At 38.3% G+C, this 16,225-nt stretch overlaps 1 protein-coding gene across 3 annotated transcripts in view; it reads left to right on the top strand.

The window, feature by feature from the left end:
• Positions 1 to 16,225, top strand: part of ASTN2 (astrotactin 2) — a 900,155-nt gene that overhangs the window by 70,371 nt on the left and 813,559 nt on the right. For all 3 annotated transcript variants that reach the window (XM_036238510.1, XM_036238511.1, XM_036238512.1), the window contains one exon: positions 12,062 to 12,177. The gene's annotated coding sequence lies outside the window, so the exon portion shown is untranslated. The remainder of the gene's footprint in view (positions 1 to 12,061; positions 12,178 to 16,225) is intronic.

The raw sequence follows: 16,225 nt of genomic DNA on the forward strand, positions 1-16,225 counted from the left end.
TTCAGTGAGGCTGTTTCACGTATTTATAATATAGTTAGATTCTTTTGTCACATTCTGCTTTCCATTCTGGCATTCTCTGAACTCCTAAATTATTTTTTAAATTTTGCATGTATTAGGATTCACTCTTTGTTCAATGTGTTTTGACGAATACCTACAGTCATATGTTCGCCATTAGAGTATGATACAGAATAGTTTCAGTGTGCTAGAATATGCCCCGTGTTTCGCCTATGTGCTCCGCCTCCTAATTCAAATCCCTGGCTTCTGTTTACCATTCCTGTCATTTTGTCTGATTGGAGAATATCATATAAATGGAATCATCTCTTCTTGACTGGCAGTATTAAGATGCATCCATGTCTTTGACTGGCTGGTCACTCATTCACTTTTGTTGCCGAAGAGCATTCCATGGTGCAGATGCACCACAGTTTGATTATGCATTCACATACTGAAGGACATCTTGGTTACTATCGGTTATTGGAGATTATCAATAAAGCTACTATAAATATTCATTGCTAGTCACTGTGTGGCATAAGTTTTCAAAGCAGTTGGATAAATACCTAGGAGTAAAATTGCTGAAGCGTATGGTAAGACTGCTTAACTATGTAAGAAACTGCCAAAATGTCTTCTAAAGTGGTTATATGATTTTGCATCCCTACCGACAATGAATGAGAATTCTTATTGCTCAACAGTCTTGCCAAAAATTGGTGTTGTAAGCTTTTGGGATTGTAGCCATACTAATAGGTGTATAGCGGTGTCTGACTGTTTTAATTTGCATTTCCCTAATGATAAATTATGTCGAACATCTTTTCATATACTTACTTGCTATCTGTATATCTTCTTTGTTGAGGCTTATTGAGATCTTTTTTCTATTTTTAAATCGGTTTTCTTATTGTTCCATTTTCAAGAGTTTTTTGTTTGTTTTGGATCCAAGTTCAGATATGCATTTTGCAAACACTTTTCCCCAGACTGTGGTTTGTCTTTTCATTCTCTTAAAAATATCTTATACAAGGGGAAAAAATAATTTTAATAAAGTCAAACTTATTAATTTATTCTTCCATATATATGTCAAATTAAGTCAGCATCACTTGATAAGACTATTTTTTTTTCATCAAATTGCCTTTGCATTTTCATTAAAGATGAGTTGAATATATGCACATGAATCTATTTGGGGGCTTTTTCTTTTCCATCACTTGATGAATCTTTCTTCCACCAATACCACATTATCTTGATTTCTGTAGGTTTATGTTAAGACTTGAAATCAGGTAGTAGAGTCTTCCAACTTTGTTTTTCTTCAGTATTGTGTTGGTTATTCTAGGCCTTTTGCCTTTCTATATAAACTTTAGGATGAGTTTTGCAGTATCTACATAGTACTCTGCTGGGATTTTGATTGTGATTGCATTGAATCTACAGATAAGGGTGGAAAAAAAATAACATTAACAAGATTGAACCATCTATTCTCTGAATATGAAATATCTCTTCATTTATTTGGTTGTAATTTTATATCTTTGATAAGTGTTTGTAGTTTATACATACAAATACTGTAACATATTTTGTTAGATTTATACTTAATATTTAATTTTTTGGATGCCACTGTAATGGCATTTTTATAGTATAATTTATTACTGGTATATAGAAAAGCAATTGATTTTATATATTATTTTTGTATCTGAAATCTTGCTATTATCACTTATTATTTTCAAAAATCTTTTTTTATTATTGACTCCGTGGAATTTCATACAAAGACAATCATGTCATCTGATAATAAAGATGATTTCATTACTTCCTTCCCAATCTGTATACTTTTTTATAATTCTTTTCTGATTGCACTAGATGGGACTTCCACTGTGATGCTTAATTGAAGTGATAAGAGAAGACATTCTTGCTTTATTCCTGATCTTAGGAGGAAAGCACCCTCTCTCTCCCCATTAAGTATGATATTGCTATAGGATTTCTGTAGATATACTTTCTCAAGCCGAGGAACTTCCACTCTATTTATAATGTTCTGAGGAATTTTATCATACATGGGTGTTAGATTTTTTTCAAATGCTTTTTGGTGTCAGTTGGTATGATTATATGATTTTTCTTCTCTAGTCTATTTGTATGGTTGATTACATTGATTTCAAGTGTTGAAACTGCTTTACATAACTGGAATTAATCCCATCAATTCATAATGTATAATTATTTTTATACAATGTTGGAATTCATTTGCTAATATTTGGTTGAGGATTTTAACATCTGTAATCATGAGACATGTTGCTCTGTAATTTTCCTTTCTTGTAATATCTTTTAGCAGGTTCTGGTAGTAAGGTAAAACTGTCCTCATAGAGTTAGTTTGGAAACATCCTCCATACCCCAAATTCTATTTAATGGAAGAGAGTCTTCCTAAAATATTTGGTAGAATTCACCAGTGAAACCATCTGGGCCTGGTGTTTTCTTTTTTCGAAGCCTGTTCATTATCAATTCAATATCTTTAATAGATACAGAGATATTCAGGTTACGTATTTGTCTTTGTGTAAGTTTTGGTAGTTTCTGTCTTTCAAAGAATTGAGGCATTGTATCTAAGTTATGAAATTTGTGGCCACACATCTTTTCATAGTATTTCTTTTTCCTTGTTTGCATATCCGTGGAATCAATAGAGATGACGCCTCCTTCATTTCCGATATTGGTGAATTGGGTCTCCTCTCTTTTTTGTATTAGTTGGTCTGGCTAGACGTTTTATTGATCATTTCAAAGAGCCAGCTTCAGGTTTTGTGAATTTTCTTCATTTATTTTCTGTTTTCAGTTTCATTGATTTCTGCTCTAAGTTTTATTATTCCTTTTCTTCTGCTTGCTTTGAGTTTCAGTTTTTATTCTTTCTCTAGTTTTCATCCAGCTAGTTATATTACCCATCTGTTCTTGCATGTTGTATATTTGTTCTCATTAGAGACTTTAACATGTTAATTATATTTATTCTAAATTCCCTGTCTGATAGTTCAAACATCTATGTCATCTCTGAGTCTATTCTGATGCTTGCTTTGTCATTTCAGACTATATTTTTTTTTTATTACTTCTTGGCACATCTTGTGATTTTTTTTTGTTGAAAGGCAGAGATGTATCAGGTAATAGGAACTGTAGTAAATAAATCTTTAGTGTGAGGATTTATGGTAATCTGGCTAGGAGATGGTTGTATTTAATGTTTAGTGTAGCTTTGGGTGCCAGAGGCTTCAAACTCCTCTAGTGAACTTGTTTTTTGTCTCCCCTCTTAAATTAGGGCTTCTCTAAGTACTATTTCTCAGAAAGAGGCTGGTCTGTTAGCTCTTTCAGGTGTAATCAATTGACATTATACTGTAAACTTGTATTGGTAAAGTGTAGGGGAGAGAGGGATGCTATATTAGTTTCCTATTACTGCAGTAATGAATTGACACAGACTTGGTGGCTTAAGACAACACACATGCATTCTCTTACAGTTCTGGAGGACAAAAGTCTGAAATCTATTTCACTGGACTAAAGTACAAATGCCAGCAAGGCTGGTTTCTTCTAAAGACTCTAGGGTAGAATTTGTTCACTTGACTTCTAATTTCTGGAGGCCATATGCTTTTCTTGGCTGGTGATGCTTTTCTTGAATCACTACAATCTCTTGTTTCTCTCTTCACATCTTACTTCCTTTCCCCCTTTGACCTTTCTGCCTCCCTTTTACAAGGATCCTTGTGATTAAATTTAAGGGCCACTAGGACAGCCCAGGATAATCTCCCTATGTCAAGATGATTTAATTTAGTTATAACTACAAGTTCTTTCTATCAAGTAAGGTAACATATTCATAGGGTCTGGGATGTAAATATCTTTTGTGGGCTACTACTCAGCATACCACCAAAGCAATCTGGAATCTTTTCATTCAAACTGAGTGTTTTACTGAAGCTGCGGCTTAGGGCAGTGAATTTCAGAGGCGTCTCCCCAGTGTTGAGGCATCCCCAGTCAATTCCTTTGAATCCCAGGCCCTTAATGACTATGCTCTTTCTCCTCCTCCTCTTGGTTGAGACCAGAATGCTAGAAGAGCAAGAGTTAGCAGGAATGTTCTTCCCTTCCCCCAGCCGAGGTGAGGCTTCCTCCTGCAGTGCAGGGCTTTGTGGCGCAGAGACCCTGGGAGTATTTCATAATGATGACTTATCCCTTCCTATCTATCTGCCAGACAGAAAGGTTCTTCCTAGCTCTTCAAAATGAGAATCTGTTGGGTTCCTGGAGGTAAAGCCCGTATGAGTGTAGAGTCCCCTAAGATTGAGGTCCCCAGTCATTTTTCACTTCTATGCTAGCCCATATTCCACCACCAGCAATTCTCAAAATTATCATCACAGTGTTCTTCCCAGAGTATGGCTCCAGCAGCTTTGGGAGGTGGTTGGTATAGCTGTGTCTTTCTGATGAGACTGTTTCTTCTGATTTCAGAGTGGCATTTCGCCCTGCAGCCTTAGTTCTATAATAAGTCCAAGAAAAGTAGTTTTCAGTGTGTCCAGCTTTTTCTTGTTGATAGGATTGAAGTGATCACTTCCAAGCTCTTCAGGTGTTAAAGCTGAAATCTAGTGTTATTGCTTTGATCTTAGTGAATGGTATCCCTTAAGTTACTGTATCACTCATATACCATCTGGGAATGAAAAAGAGGAAACTTTCTCATGTCAAGTAATAGAGAGATGGAAAAGAACTTGACCCAAAACTTCTGCTTTTCAAATGAGAAAATTGATCATCAGTGAGGGGAAGAGGGTTGAGGGAAAACACACTTTGAATTCCATCAACATTGGTCATTGAGGTCAGCGCTTAAAATGGTCTAACTTCTGATGATATTTGAAAGCAGATTTCCAAAGAACAATTCACTAAAAATGAAATGTCAGATATATCATAATTGACTTTATACCTCAGCACCCAGCAACACTTACGACACAGAGCAGGTGCTCAAAAAAGGTGTTTTATTTATTTTAGTTTATTTCTTTTATGACTCAGCGAGGTAAATAAACATGTCATTTCATGGCCTCTTACATCACTTGACCACTCTATAGGTGGTCAAGATCTTTTCTGCTATGAACAATAAAACTACAATTAGACATTTTATCACAATTGAAACATTAAAAAGCTACAATTAGATACCAGACAAATCTGGTTACTGGTAAACTCATGCTAGGGTAATATCTGTTCCCTTTACTTTTCTTCATCTCATAAAGTCACAGGAAGAAATATTATACTTGAAGATCTCCATCGTATATTTATATGAGTTCACAACTCCTGCCTAACAAACCACCCCAAACTTAATGACCTAAAACGTCACATGTTATTATTGCCCCTGAGTCTGTATACCAGCAGAGTGGTTCTTCCTGTCTTTACTTGCCTTATTTGTGCACCTGCCAGTAGCTGTGTTTCAGTTATTCAACTCTGCTGACTATAAATTTTTCTTAGATGGCCTCAGCTAGGGCTTTCCTCCTTAAGGAATCTGATCTTCCAAAAGGCTTGCCAGGGCTTTTGACATGGTCCATAGTGGGGATCCCGAAGAAAATGAGAAAAACACCTCACGAGGCCTAGACGTGGAGACATTACACTGTCACCTCCACCATATTCTCTTAGCCAACTCATAAGGCCACATTCGAGGGGTAGTGGACCAGACCCCGCCACTTGATAGGAGGGGCAGCCAAGATATATCGCAAAGGATATGGATACAGGCAAGAGTAAAGAATTGTGGCCATTTTTGCATTCACTCTACAAGTTTCTTATAATGGAACTATTTCTCTTAAATGTTCAAAATGCTATTTGACATTCTAGTATATAGGTGCTGAGTTTAGAATTGATGAAGAGGTAAAATTGTGGCTGCTTCTCTGGTTAAATTGTATTTAAGAAATTTATTTAATAACAGACTTCCTGTAAGCAAGTTACCAAAATACCCGAGTCTCTACTGCACTGAAGAAGGGGGTCTGCTGAACAGCTGACACATTCCCAGCTGGATAACCTTGGCCCGGGATGATGGTATCTTGGCTGGATGGCTGACTTTTCAGACAATATTGACATCACTCTGGAGCATCTAATTCTAAATATCAAATCGGATCATTCTTCTAATTTTATAACTCACTAATGAATCTATTGATAAAACATAACATTTTTACGAGTGTCTAGTATTCAAATTCTATGCTTTTCTTTCTGTCCACCTTTGCAAACTGAGCTAAGGACCCACAGGACTTTCCAATACATCGCATCACTTGATTCTCAAAACAGCCTCACAAACTGAACAAAGGCTGTCACTTCCATTTTGCAGAACAGATCATGGAGGTGCTACAAATTAGCTAACCACACTCCGGGTCAACTGTGGAGCCAGAACTCTCGCTGAGAATGCCTAACTCCTGGACTCACATTTACAGCGGGTTATCTTCCTCTCAAGCATTTCCGTCTGAATTTCAGAAAATAGCCGAGTTTTGGGTTAAACCAACACTTCCCTGATGAGCCACTGGCTAAACTACCACATGTTACAGCTGCCACCACTGTGGGCTTTAAAATGCGATTTTACAGACTGACTCATTTACTCCAAGTGATCCTTAGGGAATTTTAAGGAAGAGAGAAAGAAACACAAAAATAGACAACAAATCCAAATCCAGTTACATTTGGCATAAAGAAAATAATTAATTTTTCTCTCTTCCAGCCCAGTAAAGATTTGAAGCCACAAAGAACCCTCATTAACTTCATGTCTTATGCTTACTAACTATCAATAATAATAATCAGAGCTGCTGGGTCAAATGCTTTATGAATTAAATTATAAACCCAACGTTGATGATGTTATTATTGTTCATACTAATGATGGCATGATTAGATGTTCCTTTTACATTTTCAACTCTCATTCCAAGCCTCCACTGATTAATTCTTACGGTACACCCCATTTAATTAAATACATTTGTCCTTATTTTTCAGATGGTAAATTAAGGCACATGGAAGTTAAATGTCTTTCTCAACACCACTGACAGAGGTTTCTGGACCCTGGTATCTGAGTCCGAAACCTAGGGGTTGTGGAGGAATGAAAAGAGCATAGATTTTAAAATAGAAGCAGCCAGGTATAGAGCTTGGTTCTGCCACTTACGAGCTGCTTTGAGCAAGAGATTTATTCTTTGAGCCTCAGTTTCCTCTTGTATAAATGACCTGCCAGGATTATGGTAAAGAAATTCCTGGTATGTACTAGGGGCACTCAATCAATCACATTTGTTTCCCTTCTTACTCATTCCTAAGAATCTCTTTAGATTAAAAACAAACAAACAAACAAAAAATGAAAACAAAATAAAACAAAAACCTCTCCAAAAAGAGAAACTCTTGAAGTTGCTAGCCCATTACTCTTGCATTACTCTTGCATTAATTCAGCACTTCTTACTACATACATTTTATGTGCAAGACATAGTTTTCAATGCGTTGAAGAAGTGTTTCTGTAAATGTCATCTTTAGACTTGCAAGAAGATCACCTGGGATAATTATAAAATAGATTCCCAATGCCATCAGAGAGCTACTGAATCAGAATCTCTGTAGGAGGAGATCAGCAATCTGTATTTTAAATAGCACCCCAAGTGATTTATTTGTACCATGAAATTTTCAATCTGCTATTATAACACTTGTAAGCTTCAGTTCTTGTTTTCTAGGGTCCTAAAGATTAAGAAGACAAGTAAAGCATCGTGCAAATTAATAGAGTAAAATATATGAAATGATTAAGTACTCTAAGGAATGTTCAAGCAAATTGCTAGGGAATTTGGGGCAGAAAAGATCACTTATTCCCAATAACGATCAGTGAATTCTCCAAGCAAAAGGTGACACAAGGTTCCCATGAAAATATGACCATAATAAAGATTTTAAATTCACTTTGCAGCTTTGGCCAAAACTAGTCTTTCCTGAACATTGGTGATTGTTTTTCTCTATTGTGGCCTCTGGCGTTGTGGCAGCAATGAACTGAGCATTTATCTATCATGCAAATCATTGGCCCTTTATTTTTCAGAATCCTGAAATTCAAAATTCTTTCCTATTAAACTATTGTCAAAGCAATAGGTTCCAAAATCCTACTCTGAAATGAAACTCAAAGACTAAAAACTGATTTTGTTGTTGTTACTTACCCTCTGCTAGAACAATCCTAAGATTGTGCAGGTGGAACATCCCTGATCCTGGTTCCAAGGGAGAGCCACGGTATGTAAGGTGATGCAAAGTAACAACATGTAATTCAAAATGTTACCCCACTCTGTTGGTTATTAAAAGACAATGTCTCACTGCTTCATTCGTAACCCTCCCTCAATCAAAATAATAAGAACTAACACTTTCATCTCCTAATGTAATCTAAATGGTTCAAATATACTAATTCATTTTCTCATTACTTGAAGCAGTGAGGAAATGCTCAGAAGAGGCAGAGAAACAAAGCCACAAGGAACCACTGCATCCATTTCATAGACGTTTGTACTCAAAGGTCTCATCCAGAAATTTTTCTTTTCTTTATGATCCTTGGTATCCTGTTTTTTAAAACATTCACCGGCGTTTCTGTGATATTTCCTATTTGTAGCTATCTTGCTACAAATGGTATTCATTTGTTCTTTGCTCATACCTGACCTCAATAGGCAAGAAATAAAGTCAAAGTACCTAAATCATATATATCATCTAGGAGACAAAATAAAATGTTCTAAAAAAAGTGGGGGGGGGGGGTGAAGGAATAGTTTCTCAACAAGTGTCTCTATTTAATATATATTTTAAAGGAAAGGTATTAGGAGGCTGAAATTTTTTCTTCCTATCTTTAGTGAATAAAGATGAGGAAGAATAAATATCAGCTGAGGGTGATGTTTCCTAGACACTTGCTAACAAAGTATGGACCCTGGTATCACTCCTCTGACTTAAAGTGTGTATTCTTGCACCAGTGTGAACAGGCAGGAGGATGGATGTAATTGGAAAACCTAGAAATGTGAGAAGAGAGGATATTCCAATAGGAAGAGACAATTTGGATGGACAGAGCATCATCACCTTCAAAAGCATCAGTGCCACCATCTGCCTTTTATTGGATTTTACTGTTTCAGACAACACAATCTTATTTATCCTACACAGAAAACCTACAAGACAAGCATCACTCTAACCATTTTGTAAATGGCGATCCTGAAGTTGAGTCTCAAAGAAGATGAGTTACTTCATTAAGGAAATGCAAATTAAAATCACAAGGAGACGCCTTTTCAAACTCTCTAGGATGGCTATAATTTTGAAAAATTATTTTGTTTAATTAAAAAAATATAAGTGTTGACAAGGATGTGGAGAAATTGGAACCCTTGTACATTGTTGATGAGAATATAAAATGGTACATTTTACTGTGGAAAATGGTTTGGCAGTTCTTCAAAATGCTAAACATAAAATTACCATACAACTCAGCAATTCCACTTTCCAGGTACATACCCAAAAGAATTGAAAACAGCAAATCCAAACAAATACTTGTACACCAGCATTCATCGCAGCATTGTTGGAGCAGGTCATCGAGAGGATGCGACTGCCAGTTGGCTTGCAAGCTGGACCTGAGCAATCGGAGGCCCCTGACCCCCTCCCCTGTTCTTGGAATGCATTATTCTCCCCACTGTACCAATAGTGTGAGCTAATTTCAAGGATGCAGCCTTGAGAGAGCAACGTGGTGTCGAGACCGCCCGGATGGCATATGTTAAGACCTTTATGTAGACTTTTAAGATTTTGGTGGGTGGGTAAAAAACATCTACTCATTTTGTGGCCGCCCCAGACAAGCCTCATAAGCAAGCTTTCTTGTTTATTAAAACAGCCACCTACGGCTCTAGAGCCATCTGTCTCTTCTCGCCCTCTGCGTACAGGGGCCAGCATCAGATTTCACTCAGAAATCGCCTGAGGTTTTGAAACAGAAAACATTATTCACAATCCCCAAACGGTGGAAATAACCCAACAGATGAATGGATAAAGAAAATGTGATCTATCCGTACAGTAGAACATTATTCAGTCTTAGAGTGAAATTCTGACACATGCTGCAACGTGGATGAAATTTGAAAACATAATATTAAGTGACATAAGCCAGACACAAAAGGACAATTAATATATGATTTCATTGACACAGAATAAGGCAAATTTATAGAGATAGAAAGTAGGTTAGCAGCTACTATGGTCTGGGAGGAGGATAAATGAGGGGTTATGATAAATAGGTGCATTCTGTTTGGGATGATAAAAACATTTTGGAAAATAAATAGTGGCGATGATTTCACAACACTAAATTAATTAATGCCGATGAGTTACATACCTAAAAATGGTTAAAATGGAAAATTTTGTGTTTGAAATATATGTTATTATAGAAAAAAAGAGGTTGAGTTACTTGCCAAAGCAAGTAGCAGAGGTGAGAAGCAAAGCCACATCTGTCTAAATCAGCTTTTTAAAAACAGATTGTGTTACCTTTCTATACTCCAGAATTGGGGGAAATTGCAGATCACAGTGAAGACACACACTTACATTAATTCTTTTGTTTTATGTACAGAAGATCTCTTTAATCTAACTCTTGCTTCCTTGTCTTCTGCGTCTAGCAACTTGGAATAAATCATTATTTTCTGTGACCTTAGACCTTGTAGTTTAAGATTATTAACCCCACTGCCTCCATCACCCCAACCATTGAAAATAACAAGGTTTGGATATGTTTTTGTTCATATCATAATGATAGCCATTACAGGAACAAAGACATTGTACCATGTCATGACCTTTCTATTTGCAACATTTATTTTTAAAAAAGAAAATTACAAAAAAAAAAAAAAAAAAAAAAAGATCTGTGAGGCCTGCTTGTGTGGGAGATTTCAATGCTATGTTCTGTGCCAGAGTTAAACAAATAATGACATTTGAATGTATTCTTTGTAGTATTTGCATTTAAGGGGGATGACATTCAAAATTATCCGGCTTTTCTACGTGGCCCTCACTCACTCCAGTATTTAGTATAAAAACAGTAACAAAGGGAAAAACCAGTTTCTGGCCTGTGTTCTCCCACTGACTGGCTGGAGGACCACGGAACAGTGACTGACACATGATCGATAATGAATAAATAATAGTCGTTACTGTTGTTGTCACTATTATTGTCACTATATCCATAAACTAAGCCACTTTGATTTGATAACTTCTAAGGTCCCTTTCTGCACATATTTTCTAGAATTCTAATTTCTTTATAAGAAAAATTAGGAGAAAATCAATCTGCAAGTTTACCTCTTCCAACCCCCATCCCCCCTCGTTCCTCACCGGGGAAATTTTTTTCTGACTCCCAAAGTTTGCTCTTGTTGTTACTGGTAACTTATTGTTTTCCCACACTTGGGCAGATTTTTCTTCCCTAGTCCCATTACCCCTCAGGCAAAATTGACACTTTCATGGCTTGGTGAGTGGAGTGTGAAATAATTAAATGTGACAAGCCTATTGCTTTCAGATTGGGTCCAGCTCCCAAATAGTGGGATTGATTTTCCTCTGACTTATGACAAGAAATGGGTCTGACAAGTCACCACCCAAAAGGAGGATTTTCAGAGAATTTCAAGCAGAGATGAAAGTTGTCCTTATAATGAAAACTGTCCTTCATGCTACGATGTGGCTCACATGAGTGAATTATATAACTCATCTACATAGAGCCAGACCTGTCATTTGTACTAATTAGGGGAAGGCCAGTCTAAACTCCAGAAGTGCATGTTTTAGAATTTAATTCAAGTCCCTATGGGGACATGCTGATGGAAATAGAAGGCCATTCCTTGGGAACTAGCATATAACATGCTAGTATAGCACAGAGCTTGAAAATTGCTCTCTTAAGGTGTCTAATTGTTCTGTGTAGCCTCTATTACAGCCTTAACTTACTTGGCAAATTTTGCAGATAATGCAGAGAAGTTTATATATTCCGAATTAGTGGACGCTTAAATTAAGAGCATTAGGTAGAACTGCATATGCTCAGCTTCTGATATTTCCCTGTGGAAGAACTTCTATTAGCATAATATTTCTGGTCTGTCAATGACCCCCAGGGGATGATAAGTGACATCTCATATTCTGCTAAAAGAAACGGTCATGCAAAGCTCAATGTGCCTCTCTGTTTCCTTTTCAGGTCTGCCTGCCTATAGGGAAGGTGCATTCTCAGCTGCCATGTACTAAGTTTAATTGGGCAGGTTTTCTCTCTGCGGTGGAGTCCTGTAGTCATCTACTGTAACAGCAACTGCACAGGTGAGCTTAACTCATTCAGGGATGAAGTAGTGGTAGGCCCACTTGGGCAACAGATGAAAAGCCACACAATCCAAGCAAGAGCTTTAAAAGAAAAGTGGTGATCGCCTAATTTTTTCTTTTGGTTCCTGTGTGTGTCTCTCTTAATTGGTGCTAAACACAGGTGGAAAATCAAGGTCTTATTTATTGGAGCAAATGGTACATTGTGCAGTGGTATATCCAGGACATGAACCTAAAATCGCCAAACTGTGTCTTCATGTGGACTGGAGAAAACTGAATATTTATTCTTTTGTGCACAATTATGTGAAGTCACAAGACCGAAGGTTAGGAAATCCAGGTTCAAGTTGAAACTCTAAGTTGGGAGGCAGCAAGGATTCTGGAGCCAAATCTGCCTAGGATTAGCATCCTAGACCTGACAAGTGGTAGCTTTACTATCTTTAGGTGCATTCCATAACTTCCATGCACCTCCTATTTCTCCTCTGTAAATGTGAGAGAATGATGCCTACTATGTGAGGACAAGATGTGATAGTATGTAAAGAACTCAGCACATTGGCGACGTGTAGTAAATGCTCAATGCACTATGTGAATAGCTATCATTTTTTTGTCTTGGAAAAAATTATTTTCCCTCGTATAGCCTCTGTTTCCTCATTTGGCAAAAAAAAAAAAAAAGAAAGAAAAAAGAAAAGAAAGAATACTACTCAGATGTTTATAAAGTCCTTTGCAGCTGCTTGTCGTCTATGATTCAATTTCGCAGGCCCTGAGAGTTAAAATATGGTGTACGCGAGTTTGTGTATATGGGTGAGTCTGAGGTTTATGTCTGTGCTCCACGAATTGTTGCTTCCTTTCCAAGTCTCCAAAATTTAACCATTACTGGAAAACACCAACAGAGGGCATCAGAATTTAATTCTGGGTGAGTTGCTCCTGGAGGCTGAAGTTCCAATCGGCTGACAGGTCCCTAAGCAAAGCTCTTTGCCCACAGGAGCACTCAAGGCTCCACCCTCCTCTGACACTGCAGCAACCTCCGCCCCTTCCTTCCAGTCTGGAGCTGGGGTGCAGCTTCTGTTTCTAGAGTTTCTCCCCCCAGGGTGTCTGCCTTTGCCTGAGATAGAGGGTGATGGCATTTATGGAAACCAAGCAGTGATTAATAGTGATTAATGACATCTGAGTCCTCTCTGCTGCGTGCTAAACTGAGGCATGTGGGTTAGAAAGCCAGATCTACCCAAGGCTGCCCTCCTGAATAAAACACCAGGGAACCTTCCCATTGGCATGTAGAGTGGGACCGCCAGAACCCAGAAGATGGTGAACAGGGAGACCAACCTCCACACCCAGTGCGTTCACAACTCTCTAAAGGAGTGTGGCAAATAGCCGGACTGCTCTGTGTCTCACTTTACCCTCTTGCTAGAGATGCAATTGCCCTTTATTGCAACTGATGTTCATGTGGGGACATGTCAGCATCGCATGAAGGAAAAGAGCTACATTTAGAGCCAAGCATCCTGGAATGATCTGTCACTTACTAAGTGTGTCTTTACACAAGAAACGAACTCCCAGAGTCGCGTTGTCTTAATCTGCAAAATGGGAATAATCCTTTCCCAACTTCCTTCGGGGGATGGTGTGGAGAGGCAGTGGAGAGGGTGCATGAAAAACCATTTTGGAGACATGTAAGATGTCTACATAGAGGGTAGACCCTCATCAGCACCTATAGCCCTTGCAGCAGTTCCAGTGGTGACAACAGTGGTATTAGAAGCACCTGCTGGGTTGTAACCGCGCTCAGAGAGATTGGCATGGTTGCTGTTAAAAGCGCCAGCTGTGGAGTCAGATGATCTCAGTTCACATCCTACTTTGGCATTCACCTTGTAAGTCTATAAAATGGGGATAATAATAGCAGCATGGACTCCGTGGTTTGCAAGAAACATGCCAGATGTTGTATGTAAACTATTGAGTGCAGGTTCTGGAATTCAGTGGAGGCTTAAGACATAATGGCAGATATCATTGTTATCATAAATTATTGTTTCTTCTTAATTAGAAGAGGCATTCCTGAAGGATGTTCTCATACCTCACATCTGGAGAGCCTTTCCAAGTGACTGTGACTCCCAAACATCCCACTTTTTCCTAAGCCGCCTTAGCATTTAAGGTCTGTGGCAGCAGCCCCCAGTTGTCCATCCTGTCATCACTTTAGATGGCCTGGGACTTTTGAATAGTAGTTTGTATAAATTTTGTCCCAATTTGGCATCTTGGCCCTACATGCTGGACACTGTAAGCCCTACCCTCTTTGGACCCATCATATTTGTATTTTCATGTAGCACTGTAGAATTGTGAAGGTCCTCATGTAACTCAATCCCCTCATCTGATTGGATAACTGAGGGCCACAAAGGCGAAGGGATTTGTTCAAGGTCACCGGACAGGACCTGGACAAAATACCAAATCAGTCTATTTTGCTTATTTCTTCTTTCCACTGCATTACACTGACCCTTAAAAGGAAGTGGATTTCATTAGTGAACTCCTAACAGGGCTCCAAGCTTGGAAAGAATGCTAGGACCCATCTAGAATATTCTTCGGTCTCCAAGTTGACCTTTTAGGCACCATCCCAGCCCTAGGTAATTTCTGCAAACATGTGAGTAAAGTACTTTGAAAGATAATGGATGTATCACTGTACCCCTGAAGGAAGAAATACAGAAGCGAGAAAAAGAAAAAAGCAAGGAAGGAAGGAAGGAAGGAAGGAAGGAAGGAGGGAAGGAAGGAAGGAAGGAAGGAAGGAAGGAAGGAAGGAAGGAAGGAAGGAAGGTAGAAAGGAAGGAAGGAAGGAAGGAAAGAAGGGAAAAGGAAACAAGGAGAGAAGAAAGGAAAGAAAAATGGAGAGAGGGAGGGAAGGAGTGGGGGAAGGAAGGGAGAGAGGGAAGACTTATTAAATTCTCCTGTAACAAGCATTGTAATTAGCCCTTAACATACATATGGTATTTCATTTAATCTTCAGCACAATCTTATTAAGTAGAAATTGAATTGACGTTCCTGATTTACAGAAAAGAAATTGCTAGTTAGGCTATGTTGTTGGTGCTAGGATTCTCATTCAAGTCTAACTATAAAATCTGTAGGGATTTCAAAATTAGGCCCCTTCAAATGTCATATTTTTAGGGACATGAATTTATCAGCTCCTGACTTTAGACTTGGATTTCCAGACGTTTCCTTTGGCTTCCATTTGAGACACTCCTATTTTTATTTTTTTTTTCAGTCATTTATACACTTTCATCATCTATTCATGCATCGATTTAATAAACACATGTTACATCCTTTTTATCATAGAAGATATGTAAGCCTCAGTGCCTTTTCTTTCCCCCCAATCTCAGTATGGTAGATTCGTCTGTTCTGTACCTGCGTGTACACACATGCATGCTATCGGAACACAAAATACCTGCATTCGAACACAGATATGCAAATACAACTAGGGCCGAACACTCATCCTGGCCTCTGCATTCGGTGTCTTTCCAGAGAGAGGCCCAGGGAATTTGAACTGAAGATGCACTGGGAGCCAGGCCTTGGTCCAATGTCCCTAGAAATTATCTATGCTGCTGTGTCCCTGTATTGTGGGATGGGCCCATTTCACTCCAGAGGGACTTAGAGGGCAGGGCAGGTCAAGGGTCATTTTAGGTCTTTGCAGGCTGACCTGGTGGGAAAGAAAAACTCAGAGATCAAAGGAAGATCCATGACACAGCAAGGGAGTTGATCTGTATAGACACATACGGGAGGAATCAGCTTGTGGTCGAGAGAACAATTTCCTCTAGCAGGGTACAAAGGAAAGAATGGCGAGCCGTCTTGAATCTTATAAAAATTATAAAAGGAAACAGCAACAGCAATGGTAACAATGATCAAACGTATTTATCCTACCAAATTATAATTATTTATGTTATTTTTCTACTCCCCTACTACTCCCCTACTACTACATTTCTTGGCTCAGTGCCTGACATTTGCTTTGTCAGGCACTGAGCTAAGAAATGTATGCTTATATTCTACAACAGTGCTATGAAATAGGCTCTGTTATTATGTCTGCTTTTTTTTT

This window comes from Rousettus aegyptiacus, unplaced genomic scaffold (assembly GCF_014176215.1).
Source record: "Rousettus aegyptiacus isolate mRouAeg1 unplaced genomic scaffold, mRouAeg1.p scaffold_m13_p_3, whole genome shotgun sequence".
NCBI lineage: Eukaryota > Metazoa > Chordata > Mammalia > Chiroptera > Pteropodidae > Rousettus > Rousettus aegyptiacus.